The sequence below is a fragment of the Procambarus clarkii genome, chromosome 38 (assembly GCF_040958095.1).
Source record: "Procambarus clarkii isolate CNS0578487 chromosome 38, FALCON_Pclarkii_2.0, whole genome shotgun sequence".
NCBI lineage: Eukaryota > Metazoa > Arthropoda > Malacostraca > Decapoda > Cambaridae > Procambarus > Procambarus clarkii.
Window position 1 is genome coordinate 17,943,351 of NC_091187.1, and position 20,756 is coordinate 17,964,106.

A 20,756-nucleotide genomic window follows, 5' to 3' on the forward strand; every position below is an offset into this window, starting at 1 on the left:
ATTTTTTAATAATCGTTAAAGCATCATAATACATGATAAATGACCATAATTTAACAGGATGTCTTCAACGATTACCATTAAATAGATAACCTAATTTAATAAGTCTGGGGCCCTTCTCATTATTCTATAAACAGCAAATGAGGAAAATTAGGAGTTCGTAGTGATATATATCCTCCCCCTTCCCTACCATCCTTCTCATACGCCTGGCTATAAAAGTCGGTCCTGAGATACGGTCACTTGCATGGGTCTCTGAGGACCCTTTGTATCACGGTGTTGGTGTGAGGGTTAGGCGAAATGGGTAGATAGGAAGGGGGGGAAGGCCACGGGTGGGGTGAGGTTAAGCAATGTGGCTGAAATTGTGGCTGGGATTAAGAGAGAAACAATTTACGAGGGAGACAGTTGATTCACTCCGAAATGAAAAAGAAGTTGGTAGTGGATGATGTTGGTACAACGATAGGACAAGTTTTAACACTTAACAATTGTAACAACAGATATATCATGCAGTAGCAACGTTCTAATTCGTCATAAAAACGTTATAGCAAGCAGTAACAAATTGATTACAAGTTGACCAAACTACATACTAGAAAGTGAAGGGAGGAGGACGTTTCGGTCCATCCTGGACCATTCTCAAGTCGATTGTAAATGGTCCAGGACGGACAGAAACGTCGTCGTCCCTTGACTTTTTAGTGTGGGGTTTGGTCAACATATTTTAGCCACGTTATTGTGACTCCTCATCTTTATTACTAGTTGTTACAAGGGAATCATAGGGACCGTTACGTTATGTGTTTGCAGGGATATAGTTCCAGAAAACATCAAGAGAACACCTTACCAGCTGCTGGTTTGTGCTAGATTAGCAAACGTGAATAATTTCCCAGATGATAGCCAATGAATATTTCCTCCAGATAAAATCTTTGGAGCAGGAAGGAGGAATGGAACCTGCATCCTATGTCGCCCAAGGACCCTGGTTCGATCCCCCCCTTTCCTATTCCATTATATTTTCTAATTGATATGTCACGTTATTGGGATTTCATTGTGTAATACTTCATACTAATATACACAGCGAATGTTAGACTAGCTTTGCAATATGCAGCTTTAGCATTGTCAGCACACCTATTATTGAATATACGATTAAAATTGCAAATGTCCAATGATTTGTAACGAAACAGGTATTAGAGAAAACAGATACCATATATGTAAATATTTGCAAGACTTAAGTGAGTTGAAACTAATGGCAATAGAATAGAGAAGAGCAATAAGCAATATAAACACATGGAACAAGCAACTGAGAGTAATAAAGATGGTATACAGAGACAAGCAGAGTATTATCTGGAAGATGGGGTACAGGTGGAAGCTGAAAATAACAGGTGACCCAAAGAAATGGAAGTTAATATGCGTAAACAATTAAGGTGATCAATAAGTGGAAGGAAGGGAGGTATGGAATTAGCAGGGAAAAGCAGCGTGCCTGTGCCATTACGGCTATATAGCCATTACGGCTATATAGCACTGGGATGGGGGTCAGGATATGGATTTGGAATGGTGCGGTGGGAAAGCAATGGTGCCACACCACTTCGTCGGTCGGGGATTGAACGCTGACCTGCATGAAGCGAGACCGTCTAGCCCAAGTGGTTGGGCAATAAGTGGAAGGAGCTTGAGGCGGGAGTGGGATCTTAATCAGTTTTCAGAATAAGGAAGATGACGTGGAACTTCCTAAGGTATAAATCATGATTCAGAGTAGTTTAAGGAGGGATTTCAGACCTAAATTTTACAATCCTTACACACAACTAAGCCACAAATAGCAACTGTAGTTTAAGACCTTATAACTTAATATATCAGACCATTTTTTGAATCCGCAGCTCCCGCAAAGAGGTCATATCTCACTAAATACAATAAAAGTTTGAAGGACCTCCTGACCTGACCTCTGAGATCTGAGTGAAAGGGAATTACTAACATTTTTACCTCACGTTGCTGAAAGTGGAAACGGGGAATACATGATCACCGCATACAAAATACTCGGGGAAATGTAAAGCATATGTAATGGCTTTTAATTCAGAGATTTCTGAATTTGAAACAAAGAAAAACTAATTGGAAATAATTACCTCAAGATCTAAGTGATATCGGTTTTCTGTTCAGGGGCCAGATTCACGAAATCACTTACGCAAGCACTTACGAACGTGTACATCTTTCCTCAATCTTTAACGGCTTTGGTTACATTTATTAAACAGTTTACAAGCATGAAAACTTCTCATTCAACTGTTGTTATAAGCAGCCTCCTAGTGCTTCGGAGCTCTTTAACTGTTGAATAATTAGGAACAAAGCCGCCAATGATTGAGAAAAGATGTACAGGTTCGTAAGTGCTTTCGTGAATCTGGCCCCAGGTTTCTACGGAGGCTTGAGAATGGCATCCCAGGAGCTGAAGCTCAACAAACACAAACACAGCTACGTGAGAACCAACACGTTGGCCTTGACCGATCTGTGCCATTTACCGGAACGGAAATGCCATTTAGGCTGCCCTCAAATAACAGACGCAGGAAGCAGCCAATCAGCTGGCTGGTTAGAGTGTAGAGGCGTCGTGAATAAACCAATCATATAGAAGGGAAGGTCTCACAGACGTCGGTAAATGGAGCCAATCAGGCTTGGTGTTTGGACTTTATGGGCATGAGAAGTGATCAATAATTTGGATCAATAATCCCTGGTCAACACCAGCAACTTGCTAACACAGGACACTTAAGGTGCCACTGGTCACAGTGTTTGAACATGAGCAACGGGACGGAATGTTTACAATACACAGAAACTTTTGTGTTTGCGAAAGAGTGAACTAACATCATTTATTTGTTTTCCTTATTGTCTTTAACCAGACAAATGTTACAAAGAATAACGAACCCAATGAAAGCAAAGGGAAAAAATTATATATGAAGTGTCGAACAACTGCCATAGAAGAGGAATTAAACAAAAGGAAAAGGCCTAACAGTTGTTGAAAAGTTGGAACTAATGGTAAGTAAAGGATAATACACGACACAAAAAGGGGAACCAATGTTAAATAAAGAGTAACACAACACAAAATGGGGGAACTAATGGTATGTAAAGGGACACACACACGACTCAAAAGAGGCCAGGAGCAGAGTAAGGCATTTCGTGCAACTTAGAGAGTCAGGAGGATAATTTTTGCTGACAACAAAGCAGGCTTGACACCAGGTTGTGTTGTGGTGGCAAGGGGTTGGGAAGGAGGGGGAAGGGGCAGTGGAGAGGATGGGAGGACAGTGAAAAAGGTGTGAGGGGAAACAGAGGGGTGAAGGGAAATAGGGAAGGGGGTGGGAAGGAAGTTAGAAGGTGTGAGAAGGGAGTGGATGGAAGAGAGAGGGCAGTGATGGTGGTAATTGATAGGGAAGGATGGGTACGCGTAGAAGGAGGAAGATACAACAAAAATATAACAAATGGGATGGGAAATAAAGAGAGGAAGGGATATGGAGAGGAAGAGTGGGCACGAGGATATGGGAAAGGCATCATCAGAAGCTCAACATCTACACACTTGGTGACCTAGTACACGCCTTCCAATCAAAATTGTTGATTGACATATACGTAGAAATACAGGAGCACTAAAGTGTCGATTAACAAATCAGTACAAATAAGAGACCAGTGCAGTGATGATAGACGATACCTCTGGAAATGTCAAAGGCTCATTATATCATCATACCTGTTTTAATATAATGTTTAAAAAGGCTATGACTGCGTTACTACTTGGCCAAGTATCATTATTCAATTTCCCAACAACGTATTCATATTCATTTACTTTTACAAGTAAAAGTAAATACTTTTACATACTTTTTTCAGAGCATCAGTTTAGCTTTTTCTGAAAGATTTGTATTGAGGTTTAGCCAAAGACATTATTAATTACAAATGTTCTACGACTCTTAGTCTTTGCATGAAGAGTCTTGTGTTAAATTTGCATTGCATCTACCTCACCTAATCTTCCAATCATTGTTATAGTCGAGTCTATTTGTATTTCAGAATGTTCCTTTTTTTTTAGTAACTCAAAGATGTTTAATATCTTAAAGGACTGTGTCTTAAGAACTAACTCAAACAATATTTTTTGACAGACTAAACCTAGACTAAAAATATTTTTTGACTACAATCCTTTCACATTGTCTACTGCTTACCGAGAGCCTGATAAAGCAAACAACTGTTTGGTTATTATGCACGCGAAGGAGTGTGCTTAATGTCCAACTGTTTGGTTATTAACCCCACTCATGTTGTCTCAGTTTAAGTACGATTGTCATTTACAAGTCTGGAAAACAGATGCTAGTTGGTAGTTTCAATTTTACCAAAATCCTTCGGTAGCGAAAGGGAAGATAGAGATCAGAAAGGGAGAGACAGGGAATGGAAAAAGGGTGACGAGAACTTGAGAGACAGAAGAGAGTCTGTGAGAAGGGACAGAAAGAGAATGGAAAGGGGCATTTTTTACGTGTGTGCGGCACGTTGGCTATTTCCAGAGCAGCTATCGCAACATCTACACAAGGGGCACACGCACAAGAGGACACAGGTGGAAACTGAGTGCCCAAATGAGCCACAGAGATATTAGAAAAAACTTTTTTAGTGTCAAAGTGGTTGACAAATGGAATGCATTTGGAAGTGATGTGGTGGAGGCTGACTCCATATACAGTTTCAAGTGCAGATATGATAGAGCCCAGTAGGCTCAGGAATCTGTACACCTGTTGATTGACGGTTGAGAGGCGGCACCAAAGAGCCAGAGCTCAACCCCCGCAAACACAACTAGGTGAGTACAACTAGGTGAGTACATCTGCTGACAGGTGGGTGAAAGCACGAATCCTGTGTGTATACGGGCCGCTACTTTTCAATCCATGATTGCTTTGAGAATATCATGATATTTTCCACATAAATAGCGTTGGTTCAGACCTAGAAGTCAATACGCAATGCTTTCGATCGGTTTCAAGATCTCTTTGGAATATTTTAAACCGATAAAATATTTAACATGCATATATTTTATTTAGGGTGGGAGAGGGATAGATTGGAATGTTGATTGGAGCTTGGACTCGAGTCCAAGCGAGTCATACATGAGAGAGAATGTTTAGAAGTGAGATGACACAGGCAAATGTGCGGTAAGGTTTCTATACAAATATAAATAAAAAAAACATGTGTGTACCTGCGCAAATACTTTTGATTCTAATTCTTTGTGGCTTGTTTGGATAGGAAATAGTGTATACCTTGGTTGTTTGTGTTGGTTCTATTGAGGAGAAGTACCTAATGGTTTTTCGAAAATCTGAGCAAAATAGTCTTTTTTCCTTTCGTATTTTGGTGATTTTTATATTTTTATGAAGTTTTTAATGAATGTGATTTTATGAAGTATATAATGGTTTTCAGGCATGACTATCCGCTCTTCATCTATGTACCCAATCCGTTATACAAAATGGTCCTAATTGGTTGCTCCATTATTCACTTCCAGGTTACATTTTCAGCATTTTGCATGAAATACATGTCAATGACCCTGGACTATGATTAAGGGGTCTTCTCTCTGTCGCCATTTTTTTTATTTTGCTTTTACGTTGGTTTTGTTTAAGAATTCCAGGATGTCTCTATTCTCGAAATTTTCATGAAAATATTTAGTTAACTGATGACAAAGTTCCTGTGCACCCTCCTACAACAGACAATAGTGATATGATGTCTGGGGCAAATATTTTCCTTGGTGTAATTCCTTAAGGTTTTGTTTTTATAATTCTTCAGTAACAGATATCATTTAATATTGCTTTCTTGAGGCCTGATGTCTCCCACTCTTAGGTTCTTAATTTCTTCTGGTTAATATATGGCTTAGAACCACTCGTACGACTCGACTCAAAACGTGTTGTTGTTTTTTTAAGAATATTTCCCTATTTCTTGAGTTTGATCATATGATCTCTTACTATTATCATACGATATGGTTTGCGGTAGCTTACATTGGTCTTCATGTTTTGCTCCTATGCCGTTTTTTAGGATGCCTCATAACTGCCCTTTAAACTCTGGTGTACTAATTTAAGGCTTTCTTTAGTGCCTCTGAGTTATCATGAATATAGTTTCCTGTTTCTCTGCCAAGCAGTTTTGGTCCTCTTCTCTACCCTTTATTGCCTCTTGAGCTAAATATTTCCTTTTCTAACAAATTTAAATCGTAAACTTCTCTCTAGCATCTACACATTTTCGGAATAATAATTTCATTTAATTTTGTATCTTAACGTAATTCTCCATCCCATTGCACCTCTTGTAAGTTGCCTTTCATTTTTCTGTAATCACATAGATATAAATTTATATATATATATGTATATATATATATATATATATATATATATATATATATATATATATATATATATATATATATATATATATATATATATATAACATACGTAAGGTTACTTGGCCATAAGAACTACCTCCCACCTATCAACACACCATCTACACTTTCCTCAATTCTTACGTTCCATTCTCTTCGTCTTCCTCCCGCTCGCGTTCCTCCTCTTTTTTCATTTCTCCTCTTCACCCTTCTCCTCCTCCTCCTGAGCGCCTGCTCCGACCTACACTGGTACATATTGACCGCCCTACCCCGGTGTTGACGCGTGTCAGCTCACCACATTAATGTGAGGACATCACCTGCACCAGTAAGGACAATATCAACATCTGTCAACCCCTTAAAGGAAGGGAGGAGAAATTAGTTTTCCTTGGAAGATTACTTTAATTAATGCTGATAATAAGGACTAATATATATATATATATATATATATATATATATATATATATATATATATATATATATATATATATATATATATATATATATATATATATATATATATTGCAATTTATTAAAACTGATGGCTTTAATAACAGTAAAAATATAACCCATACCATGAATAACAATTAATAATGAGGTGGAGTTATATATATTTTACTATTGTTGACCAGACCACACACTAGAAGTTAAAGGGACGACGACGTTTCGGTCCGTCCTGGACCGAAACGTCGTCGTCCCTTGAACTTCTAGTGTGTGGCCTATTTTACTATTATATTGATAATGCATGCTGGCTGTTATTTTTAACAAATTCGCAGAGATTTTCATGTTTTTTTGAGGTTACCCTTAAGTAAATGTCTGCAAGCTGAAAACATTTTGATTTTGCAACTATTATGAAACTAGCGATTGAGCAAATATGGGGAGTAATGGACACCCAACTAGTCTGAAAATAAAGTATGTGACAGCGATAACGATCTAGGATAGCCTGAAATTTCGTGATAACAGTCCAGGATTGATTGAAGCGTCGTGATAACAATTCAGGACGGACCGAAACGTCGCTTCCTCCTTTTATCTTCAAATATGTTTGTTGGGCGTCTAATTTTCAGCCCCTTTATCGTGCTTTATTGTCACCATGTAGAGTAATTTAGACAATTGGAATACAGTAATACAGTAATGTGTATTAGTGTAGCTTTGTTGATATTCTGTAATGCAACAGGTTCACCAAATGAAGGGATTTTCAAGCTGTTAATTGATGAGTACGTTGCTGTAAGTGTGTGTTGCTTAAAGGGTGTTGTCTCAATGGAGTGTTGCTTCATGAGTGTTGCTTCAAGGGTGTCTTGCCTCATGTAAGTGTTGCTCTAGGGGTGTACAGGGTGTAGTAACGGCTACAGAAACATCGACACAACCCTAGAGTACACACACTACGGAAAAAAAACTATTAAATAAGCTTAGTGACAACTATTAAATAAGCTTAGTGACAACTATTAAATAAGCTTAGTGGCAACTATTAAATAAGCCTAGTGACAACTATTAAATAAGCCTAGTGACAACTATTAAATAAGCCTAGTGATAACTATTAAATAAGCCTAGTGACAACTATTAAATAAGCTTAGTGGCAACTATTAAATAAGCTTAGTGACAACTAATGGAAATGTGTAAACAAAAGGAACATTTTGTATTTCATAAAGGGAAGATAAGATTACCCTACCTCTCTTTGGGGTATTGAGAATGCTATCCAAAGTTAAATATGTATCTATATTTATATCTATATCTTAACATGGATTTTTCGTTTATATTCCCAGGTTCTGGACATTATTATACCAGGCAGTGGAAAAATATTTTTGCATTGATTGATTTTCATTTATTTAACATTCTCTCTGCGAGAAAATCTAAAACTGTTCCACGGGCAGTTGTAGACAGTTAAAAACGTTCCATTTTTATCCCTTTCGAATGGGGACAAGGGTTGAAACTTCATTGTTCTATTTTAGCTGCTACCTACACCCCAGGATGTAGGGAGACGGTGGGCGTTTGAGAAATACCGGGAATTTGAAGATAAAAGTTGTTGAAAAAAATTGCCTTTTTGCCGTAGTAGGTAAAAATGGAAGGAATGGAAGAGGTGTAGGGTGGAGGGGAATTATCAAGAGAAAGCGCCAAGCCATTACGACTATATAGCACTGGGAAAAGGGTCAGGATAGCACCATTTGGTCCAGGAGACATCTCCCGTCACGCAGGGTGCAGTCGCACCTCCACAGATCTCCAGTATCATCTCTTGATACTGGTAATGGTTCAAAAGGGCCACCACTTACGGGCTATTCATGCCCGTGCCACCTCTTGGGTGGCTCAATCTTTATCAATCAATCGTCAGTATAGGGAATTGGGATGTGACGGGGGGAAGGAATGGTGCCCAACCACTTGGACGGTCGGGGATTGAACGCTGACCTGCATGAAGCGAGACCGTCGCTCTATCGTTAATTATAATTAGGAGCATGGATTTTGATCAGGATCTTGAAGTTAGATCAACCAGACCTGATCAACCAGGCTGTGACTCGTACGTCAGGCTGCGAGCAGCCGCGTCCAACAGCCTGGTTGATCAGTCCGGCAACCAGACCCCAGGTCTCTGGAGCCTGGATGGGGACTTAAGTGAAGCGACGCCGACTGTCTTATTTAATGTAGATATCAGCGATATGAAATGTTGGGAAGGATTCTGTTATTTAGGGATAATTAAAGAGACTAAAGGAATATGGTGAGGAGTAGATGTGGGTAAAAGTAGGGAAGGTAGTGAATGGTAGGGAAGGTGGCTAATGGTAGGAAAAGTGGTGAATGGTAGGGAAGGTGGTTAATGGTAGAGAAGTTGGTGAATAATAGGGAGTTAGTGATGGAAGGGAAGTTGGTGAAGAGTAGGGAGGGTATTGAATGGTAGGGAAGGTGGTAAATGGTAGGAAAGGTTGTGAAAAGTATGGAAGTTGTTGAATGGTAGAAAAGAAAGGTACTAAAGATAGATGAGAGAGAGAGGGTTCAATATTGACAGTGGGAGGGGGGGGGGGCAATGTTGAGAGAGAGAGAGATGGATTGAAGTGTCGAAGGTGGGATAGAGAGACCCCGAGCCACGCCGGACACCCTCTAGTAAGGATAGCATTCAGACATCCTACATGTCAGAAGTAAATAGTCCACAAATATGACATAGTCTGACCACACACGATAAATATTTGGTTAAAATCAGATTCTAAACAAAACGCAACACTTTTGTCTTTCGAATCCTAGCCTCTCATCTTCTTTTTCCCTTCATATGAAAATAAAAAAAAAAATAAAATAGTCTGGACAGGCCGGCAATGTGAATGTGAATTTTGTAAAATATTTCGTAGCCAAAGAACTACAGTAACATCATCCCAAAGATCAATCAATACAAATTCTGTTCAAATGGAATATTCGTAGGGGATGGGATAGGAATGAGGGAGGGATAACCAGAGGGCAGGATAGCAATGGGAGAATGGATAGTCTGTGTGGCGGGATATAGTGAAGGGGTTATATATACAATGTTGTTTTAGATTCTGCTACACGGAACAAAATGTTCCAAGGGCTTAATTGCCATGAGGTTTAATAGCTATAGTGCCGTTATAGTTACGGCAGGATAACTAGGAAAGGAGTTTAGGACGAAATAGCTATGGAGATCGGGGACTCGTTGTGTTGGGATAGTTATGGTACAGACTAGTCATGATACAGGATTGGTCGTTGAGACGGGATAGTCGAGAGGGCTGAGTATGGCTAGATAGCCATGCAAGTGGAAGAGTCATGGTGCAGCATAGCCAGGGATAGTTATGGAACAGGAAAAGTCATATGGTTAAATAACCATAGAGGCTGGATGATCATGGTGTCTAGCCATTGACCTCATATGCCTAGCCTCGCCATAGGGGCGAGATTGGCTAGACATATGAGCGAGAGTCATTGGATCTCTACCAGCTCGGGTCGTAGAAGATCTATCAGGCTTTCTATCAGAAGATCTATCTTCCAGAAGCGTGATAGATACACTGTGTGAACGGATCAACGACTCGTTTATGAGACCAGTTTCTATCGCTCACGAGCATCCAAATTTGTTCTTTTAAAGGTCAAGATTAAAAAAAATTATCATTTATGAGCCAGAAATTTTCGTTCATGGGTCAGAAGTTTCATTTAACGAGCCATATATTTTCGCTCACGGCTCAAAAAATTCGCGTTTACGAACCAGGATTTTTCGTTCACGGACCAGAAATTCACGTTTAAGAGCCATAAATTTTCGTTAAGCTAACGAGTCAAACGTTCTGTTTAACGAGGCAGAAACTGCTGCCAACATTTAAAGATTATTTCTAAAAGACTTTGTTAATATTTTTGTAATATAATTTTTTTGTACAATACAAAAACTGTGTCCGGACAAAATAAATAATAATTGTAAATCTTACAGAAAATTGCGCTCACTAATCATTTTTAGCGTTCATATTTGAAACACTTTAAGCCATCGTTTTCATAACTTTTAATCACTTTTTGCTTTCCTCCAATGTACAACTTTTAACTTTTATATATAATAAAACACAAATCGCTGGCAGGTCAAAAGAACAGCGAAAGTGCATTGAAGGGGACCCATATATATATATATATATATATATATATATATATATATATATATATATATATATATATATATATATATATATATATATATATATAAGATTTTTATTTTTCTAAATTGTTGGTATTTTTCTCATTATATATATTTAACAGTTTATTAATAGATTTTATTATTTATTTAATTATTTTGTGTATATGATACAAAAAAAATATTTTTTTATATTTTGGTGAGAACATCATTGTTAATTTGAATTAGTTTTGAATTAAAGTATACATTTTTTTCCTAACGAACAAAACAGACTCCAGTTAATTACATAAACCATATGCAAATCGGCTAACTAAATTTAATTTCCATGGTTCTTTTTTGCCAATTGCTGATCTGAAATAAAAAATGTTAACTCTAAAAAAAAAATCCAACAATGGTATAAAAAAATTAATAGTCAACTTGAATTTCTATATTACATCCATAATTGTGTGTGAAATGCTTAGCTGTAGAGCATATCAAACGGGAATGTTATTTTCAGCCCAATACATACGCAACTTGTCAGCAAAAGTTCTGCAATTACACAATATGCTTCTTCTCGTCCTTGGCAATCGTTACCATGGCAACAACATCCACGATCATTGGATGCTGCATGGTGTCAGATACATCTCGTCTAGGGCACCACAACCTGATCTGTATCTTATGTCTTCCCCAGCATCCTGGACGACATTAACTCTCCTTTCATACAACATTGACGCACCATCACTGTCTGCATCACTGAACTCTCATCATCTCTCATACTGCTTGTACCATTGATCACCCTCTTCTACTGCTAGCTCTACTGACCGTCTTATAGCGAAGCCATTATAGCTCTGTCAAACGCTATCATAACAAAAAAATTACCAATCTCACTATTAATCCTTCGAATAACTCCTCCCGTTTGCTGTCCAACAGAACCATCTTCATTATCTCTATTATCTCCACAAAATCATTTGCTCCATTACCATCATCTTCACCATCTTCACCATCTACTTCATGATCACCATCTTCACCATATCTTCCAAATCCACCATCTGCTCAAGCGATATTTTCAGATTTAACACCACAACCACCCACGACAAAACCAATATCTCTTGTTCTACAAAAATCCTGGTACACAATGGACAAAGTTTCCCCCAATAGGAAAAAACAATAATTCTGATTTAGATCAAAACTATTTAGTTCGAACTCGTACCCAGAGACTTTTGGTGTGGTGATGGTTGAGCGGTAATGGGTAGTTCGAACAGACTGTAGAGAACAGACTCTCCAGTGTGATCATCGATTTTTCATGGATCGTAAAATCGATTGTTTAAGATCGTGTTTTGTAATCATAAGACTTTAGTAAATTACATTATATATATATATATATATATATATATATATATATATATATATATATATATATATATATATATATATATATATATATACATATATATAAGCTTGAATGGTCCCCAAGCCAATATGCAGACGAAAACTCATCACCCCTAGAGGATTCGAACCCAGACAGCCAGGACTCCATGCACCTTAGCGTATCCAGTGCTTAGCCTTCACGGATGAGAAGTTTTAGGTTTATTCTCGCTTAGGGTTTATATATATATATATATATATATATATATATATATATATATATATATATATATATATATATATATATATAATATGTCGCACCTATTAGACAGGACGCACTTCTCGGCCTACTATGGAAGGCCCGACTTGCCTAATAAGCCAAGTTTTCCTGAATTTATATATTTTTGTAATTTTTTTCTTATGAAATGATAAAGCTATCTATTTAATTATGTATGAGTTAATTTTGTTTGAGTTAAAACTAACGTAGATATATGACCGAATCTAACCAACCCTACCAAACCTAACCTATCTTTAACCTAACCTAAACTAACATAACTAAGTCAATATTTTATGTTCTTAAAATAATATAATAATAATATTTCATGTATACCAATTGGAAAATTTTTGTTGAAATAAAGAAAATCACTTGGCCTATTAGGCAAATCGGGTCTTGCATAGTAGGTCGAGAAGTGCGTTCTGGCTACTAGGTACGATATATATATATATATATATATATATACCTAAATGAGGTACCACCTATTATGCAAGTGTAGGGACCCATATCCTTGGAAAAGAAAATAAAGAGTGCTCAGAGAAGGCCTTGTGCATCCTCATTGAACACTGATATTTTCTTCTCCTACCACCCATATATATATATATATATATATATATATATATATATATATATATATATATATATATATATATATATATATATATATATATATATATATATATGTATATAGAAGGGAGTACCACCTCTAGCTGGAAGAAGGGGGACCCATAGCCTCGGAGGAAACCACGCATAACGCATATGTATATATATATATATATATATATATATATATATATATATATATATATATATATATATATATTATAAATTAAAGCTGAGAAGATAATAAGAACAATTAGAAAAATAATTTAGGATTCAGTAAAATACATTGATTAAAATATATGATTTTTGTTCTGTAATGTATAAACCTACTTTGAGATATTCGAATGTGTCAACTGTGGTGCTAATAAAAGATAATACCAATGAAAATAGGCTTATAAAATACTAATCATATATATATATATATATATATATATATATATATATATATATATATATATATATATATATATATATATATATATATATATATATATATATATATAATTATCCTAAGAGATCAATAATCGCTGCTCTTTTAATTGCTAGTTTACTATGTTTGAAAGGTGAAATATATATATGTGCGTGTGTGTGTGTGTGTATACATACATATATGTATATTTGAAGAGGTAACTCCATGTCTTCACATCAACTTCGAGAGGCAATTCTATCTCTTTAACTTGCGTGAGTATTCACAGTTTTTGGCTTATTTCCTCTTCCAGAACACTGATACACATGACAAATCACTTAATTGGACTTAATATAGTGTCAGTTTAGTTGAGTATGATCTTTACATAACAAAATATATTGGGTTAAATTAACAATTGCATATGATTAGGTAAACCAAGTTCAACTAAACTAATGAAATGAGGGTCTCGAACCTGGGCATAAAAAGTAAATCTGCTTTAATTTTGCTAACTTGACATACTAACTTGAATCTACTAACTTGACATACCTTAGACAGCTGAAGACAGGGGCATCGCTGCCCGTGGATACACCCACTCACGCACACAACCCAGTGGTGTAGACACGGATCAAAATATCCACCATTACCACCTCAAAAAAAAAAAAACAGATCGAAAAATACACAAACCCTTTCCTTCGATTGGGACAAAAAATTAGCAAAGCAAAATGGAATCAGAGTTTTCCAACTGATCTAAGTACCATTCCAAAAAAATTCCTCTTGGGATCTTTTTCATGTATCTATGCTTATGAATCACGTCTATAGATCACGTCGAGCTTGCACCATGTCGAGAGTTTAACGTGAATATGGCTATATTGCCGCCATGGAGAGTGAGAGCGAGCAGACCCAGAGCGACGTTGCAACCGTCTCGCACGAGAGCTAGTGTGTGACTGCTTGATCCAAGCGGCAGCAGGCCTGAAACCCTGCTGCTCGAAGCCTCTGAGTGGCTGGAGCTCTGGCTGCCTGTGGGAGGGGACGGGGTGGAGTGGATGGGAGGATAAAGAAGGTGGAGAAGAGTAGAGAGAGAGAGAGAGAGAGAGAGAGAGAGAGAGAGAGAGAGAGAGAGAGAGAGAGAGAGAGAGAGAGAGATAAACGGTGACGAAGTGTTGGAGGGTTAGTGACGATGGGTGGGGTAACTAGATATATGAGGACGGGTGGATTGAATAATGGGGAAAGTTGAAGGAGTGAGAGCGAGAGAGAGAGAGAGTGAAAGAGTGAGAGAGAGAGAAAGTGAGAGAGAGAACAGATAATTTGACAGATAAAGAGCAGTCTAAAACGAATTAGGAGTATGATTTAGTGTAATAAGGGGTCTCTAAGATACCTATTGAGTTCACACACACACAAAAATGAGAACGAAAGAGAGTTACTAAGAGAGCAAAAGAGGCACTGACAGATCAACAAAGCCACTGATAGATCGAAGGAGGCATCGATAGATCGAGAGAGGCACTGATAGAGAGAGAGAGGCGGCACTGATAGACGGACAGAGGCACTGATAGAGCAACAGAGCCACTGATAGATCGAAGGAGGCATCGATAGATCGAAAGAGGCACTGATAGAGAGAGAGAGAGGCGGCACTGATAGACGGACAGAGGCACTGATAGAGCAACAGAGCCACTGACTACCAAAAGAGTCAATGGAATACCGACAATGAAGGAGAAGAAACGAGAACAGGAACTAAACATTGCCAGATAATAATAAATGAAACAAAGTCGACAAAAATTAGATTATGCTGCCCATTACAAACATTGTAGAGAGGCACGGAAAATGGGAATACAATAACAGAATAACGAAAACAGCTACAGGAAAAATATACAATTCTTCTATATTTCAGAGACAACCAAATCATCCGGCACAAAGGAAGGTCTTGATAAGAAGAGACTCACCTTTCTCATTCTCTAAATTGGATAACAAACGCAATTAAAGCCATTTTGTCCTCTGCTTTATAAATACGAGAGATAAAGTGTTCTGTTCTGCATTTGGAAAGCTATTCTTATTTAAAAAGAATACAGACCCGTCTCGAAGTTATATGTGTGTATGTGTGTGTGTGTGTGTGTGTGTGTGTGTGTGTGTGTGTGTGTGTGTGTGTGTGTGTGTGTGTGTGTGTGTGTGTGTGTTTACTCACCTATTTGTGCTTGCGGGGGTTCAGCTCTGGCTCTTTGGTTCCGCCTCTCAACTGTTAATCAACTTGTGTACAGGTTCCAGAGCCTACTGGGCTCTATCATATCTACACTTGAAACTGTGTATGGAGTCAGCCTCCACCACATCACTTCCTATTGCATTCCATTTGTCTACTACTCTGACACTGAAAAACAATTCTAACGACTCAATGACTCATTTGGGCACTCAGTTTCCACCTGTGCTCCCTAGTACGTGTGCCCCTTGTATTAAATAGCCTGTCTTTATCTACCTTATCAATTCCTCTGAGAATCTTATATGTGGTGATCATGTCCCCCCTAACTCTTCTGTCTTCCAGCAACGTGAGGTTTAATTCCCGTAGTCTCTCCTCGTAGCTCATACGCACTGTATGTGTGTGTGTGTGTGTGTGTGTGTGTGTGTGTTTGTATGTTTAATGTGTTATGAGTGAGTGATCATTCCAAATTACCAATATTGTCTCCATAAATCAACCATTTGTAGTTCCCATTGGAGTATATGTTTTGAAAGAGGGAAGAGTGGATGGGTAGAAAAGGAATAGGGTGAATGATCTCTTAAAGAGCCTCATTTGTACCCAATTTCCACCTCAATTCCGAATGCCCCAGTACAAAAAATGGTTCCAGATTCCAGGAATCTGGAGCTATATACGGAACAAAAGCTAAGGATTGTTCGTGTCATTTCTGGATTGTAGTTCTCATGAGGGAAGCGGAGTCTGCCTTCATGAAGTCCGCAATCACGAAGGTATTGAAGTCTGGCTTTCTGAAAGATTTCAATACTTCATTTGTGAATTATTTGGAAGAGGCACTAATAAATTGCAGGCTACCTGTGTTCATGATTTTTTTTTTGAGATTACCTTCTATGAGGCAATAATCGCTGCATTCACGAAAGAAGTTGACATTTATGCTGCTTTCGTAAGCAATGTGTGTTGCTTCATAAAATGGCTGCTGCCGTTATGAGAGGGAATTTCTCCACATGAAGAGCATGAGGCCCCTCACAAAGTTGATGTTGCCTCATAAACTGGATGCTGTCCCTCATGAAATGAAAACTGCCTTCATGAAGTGGGTACCTCCTTCAGGAAGTGGATGCTGCTTTCAGGAGTGTATGGTGTCTTCATGATGTGAATGACACCTTCATGAAGGGAATGCTGCGTTCATAAAATATATATATTGCCTTTTCGAACCAGACTCTGTTAAATTTATAGCTGTTTAAGCAAAGTTCCTCCAATTCATTAATTTATTTATCGCAAACCACTCCATCAATTTCTGTAATTCAATTTTCTTTGCCTGTTTTCTTTTCATGTCCGAAATTATACCCAAAAGAGACTATCTTTGAGTCCTTCGGTCTATGTATTTTGCAGTTTTTTGTATGTTGACCTTCATGTGTTCTGTATATCTGCCTGTCTGTGCATTTTTGTATCTTTCTGTATATACGCCTGTCTTTGACATCCTCTGTCTTTGACTGCTGACAAGTCTTTCCCCAAAAAGCACTGCTTGTCACTTTAAGTCAAAAGACATTTTTACACCAAAGTTCCCAGATCCAATACCTAAGTCCGAAAGATTAGCTGGAAACTGTTTGCAGACTGGACGAATTCCCACGATGAGGAAGAACATCTGTGTGTGTGTGTGTGTGTGTGTGTGTGTGTGTGTGTGTGTGTGTGTGTGTGTGTGTGTATTTCTTCTTGGGTTGACTGTTTCTCTATACAACTTCACCAGGATGAAATTAGCAATGAACTATATTTTAAAAAATTATAATTATATAATTTTGCTCACTGGAAAACCTGTTTACCGGGCTTCTGATTTAATGCCCTATGGATGTATACCTCACAAAGAGTATATCCAGTATACACGCGTGGACCGATGAGACGATAGATTTAAGGTTAGCAATTTGTTTTAGAAATGATTCTGTATACTTAGACATTTTCTCTGGGCATGACGTGATGGCAAGACATACTTACGGGAGGGTGAAAAGCATTAATATGTCTAATAATTATAGTATGTTCAATCCAAATTAGTATTCCCAAGAAGCATGTTTAGAACGTGGCTGTAATAGATGCGTGAATCTTGTGTTTTCAGGAGCCAAAGAGACGCAAATGAAAGACTGCAGGCGATGAGTCACAATAACGTGGCTGAAGAATGTTGACCAGACCACACACTAGAAGGTGAAGGAACGACAACGTTTCGGTCCGTCCTGGACCATTTTCAAGTCGATTGAGAATGGTCCAGGACGGACCGAAACGTCGTCGTCCCTTCACCTTCTAGTGTGTGGTCTGGTCAACAAATGAAAAACTAATTCGAAATTATTTATTAATTACCCCTCCCTCGGGGACTCAGATACAGCATCACCAACCGAATTGAAAATGTCTTTTTGGTGAATTTTCACGAAATTGTCTGGATGGTATGAGATGACCAATTCATCACATGATATGTCCTGTGATGAGACCGTAGAACGTCACCATGAAGACAGTTCTCGCTGCCTACTTTGTTGTTGCTGTAAGGAAGTTCATCTCCCCTTCGGTACATAACGATCTTGATTACTAGTTCCATCATGAAGTCAGGGCAGAGTCGTTTGATCGCATGATAGTAGTGTTATTACACGTTCTTCTTCTCCATCTCATCTCAGATTTAATATGTAACGAATATTGAAGGAGAGCAATGAGAAGCCTAACATATATCAGCTTGCCAGTCGTTTTAATTAAATGTTTAAATGTAATATAATGTTACTAACGCATATGTTTAAAGTTATAGTTAATTCCATGGTTAATCAGATTCAGGCAGGTTAAAATGAAACGACATCTCTCCGAATTTAAATATATTAATTAATTTATGTGAAATACAAACCTTGGTTTACCTCCTCGTAGTAGATCTCTAAAATCTTAAATAAACCTGACTAAATATAACTAAACCAAGCCTAGCAAATCCTAACTAAACCTAGTCCTAACCTACCAAATTCTAATGTTACTTAACTTTGTAAAAACGACCGTAAACTAGTCCTCAATATATATTATGTAGTCTAACCTAATCACCTATAACCATCCCAAATCAAAGATAATTAAATATGGCCTAACCAATCGTAATTTAGAGTTACCTAGCCTAACCCAAACCTAACCTTCCCTAGCCAACTCTAGCTGTACCTAACCAAACATACCCTGACCAACTTTAACCCAAATATAATATCCAATTTTGTATAGGGTCAGAGAACACGAAGAAATCCTTCCTAAAATCCATCAACTTGGATATAATATTTCGTATATTATAATGAAGAAAAGTGCGTCTACAGTGTGCAGTATATATACTTATTTAAAAACAAATTTTCTATTATTATTTGAGTGAGTTGTTTGTGTTATGTTTGTGTTGACGTGTGGTGTGTTGCACACCTGGATAACCTCTGATTGTGTTGTATGCCTGACAGTTCTATAATTGTAATATACGTCCGACAGACGTACAATATAAAATATGGTTGTATTGTGTACCTAGCAATTATATGAAAATTTTGTGTGCCTAGCAAATATATGGTTGTTTTGTAGGCCTGGCAAATAGGTGGTTTTGTTGTACGTTCGATATATATGTGGTTGTATTTGACACCTGGTAGACCTGTCTTGTGTATAATACATCTGGCAGACCTATGATTATTGTGTATACCTCGCAAACATATGATGGTATTGTACGGCTATCAAATCTGTGGTTGTGTTGAACGCCTCTGGGAGAGATTGAAGTCTTACAACTGCCTTAGGAGTGCATTGTGAGTGCATGTGCCAAAAGACGTCGTTGAGGAATGAATGTGATCCTGGCACGCTGTGTCCTTTTGGAATTCTCGTGATCACGAATAACCTATGTTCATCCCGTACCCCAGACCATTTCACCTGCATATTTAGACAAAGCTGCATGCAAACAGTCTCTATTATAATATAATAGAGACTGTATATATATCGTGATATATATATATACACACACACACAATGATAAACCTGAATAGTATATAGGTCTCACTTTAAATACCTGAAAGTTCCACATTTTTATAGGAAGGGTGTACAAGGAGACCTGGGAGTGTGCAGGGGAGACCTGGGCATCGCTGGGTACACTATCTAGTATATCTGTAAAATAAAATGATTGCCTCTCAGCATAAGGAATGTCACTGAAATATCAGGCTCGATACCCATGTCCCTCGTCAAGTAGGATTGGATCCAATTGCAACCACCAACTTCCTGTGAAGTCAAAAATGAAGGTGGGATTTACAATAAAAAAAAATTATAATTATTGTTCGGCTCTTGTGCGTGTGGTGAGAGAGAGAGAGAGACTAGTATCAATATTTTTTTAGAAGTGAAAATGGAAAGGTGAGAGAAAGGAAGAGATAGAAAAGAATGAAAGATTTAAAGGGGGGGGGGGTTGGTGAAAGAAAGAAAGCGAGATTGAAAGCCATTATCAGTGCCCTGCCAGACTCTTGTATCTTTGCCCCCCGTGTCGACTGGCCCCTGAGCGGTACTTCACCTTGAGATACACGACTGGCCCTTGAGCGGTACTTAACCCTGAGGTACAAGACAGCTCAAATAATAACTTAATATTGCATCGATTGTGTTGTGGTAATGACAAGGGCAGCTGCCTCGTTACGATTGGATATAACCATTAATACCCCACTATCGGTAGTTTTTTCTTCAGTGGGGGCAAGGGGGAGGGATAGTGGTCGTTACAACACGGTACCCTTTAAGGGGGGTGCGACAGGTTTTTCTTCTCTTTAGTGTGTGTTTTATCTTTCACAATATGTGTCAACGTGTCTGGGTGCATAAGGATTTTTTTTTTATCTCGGTTATATCATTGGATTTTAAAGCACCTTGTGGTCCTTGGCAGTGGAATATTTGTGTTACCGGCTCACGATCGTCATACGGAGATCTGCTGGACGAACGGCATTTAAAGAGGAAACAAACATGTCTCGTCCATCTAGCGGCCAATTATGGTTCTAAGATTCTGATTAATTTTGCGATTTTCAAGGGGACGTCGAGGGGGAGGACTTCGGCCATCTGGGGACAACACAT

At 38.1% G+C, this 20,756-nt stretch overlaps 1 protein-coding gene across 2 annotated transcripts in view; it reads right to left on the reverse strand.

The window, feature by feature from the left end:
* Nucleotides 1-14,486, reverse strand: part of LOC123771896 (opioid-binding protein/cell adhesion molecule) — a 365,209-nt gene extending 350,723 nt beyond the window's left edge. Inside the window, exon 1 of one of the 2 annotated variants that reach the window (XM_069337822.1) lies at nt 14,072-14,486. The gene's annotated coding sequence lies outside the window, so the exon portion shown is untranslated. The remainder of the gene's footprint in view (nt 1-14,071) is intronic. The other variant, XM_069337821.1, reaches the window with a different exon arrangement.
* Nucleotides 14,487-20,756: the final 6,270 nt, after the last annotated feature.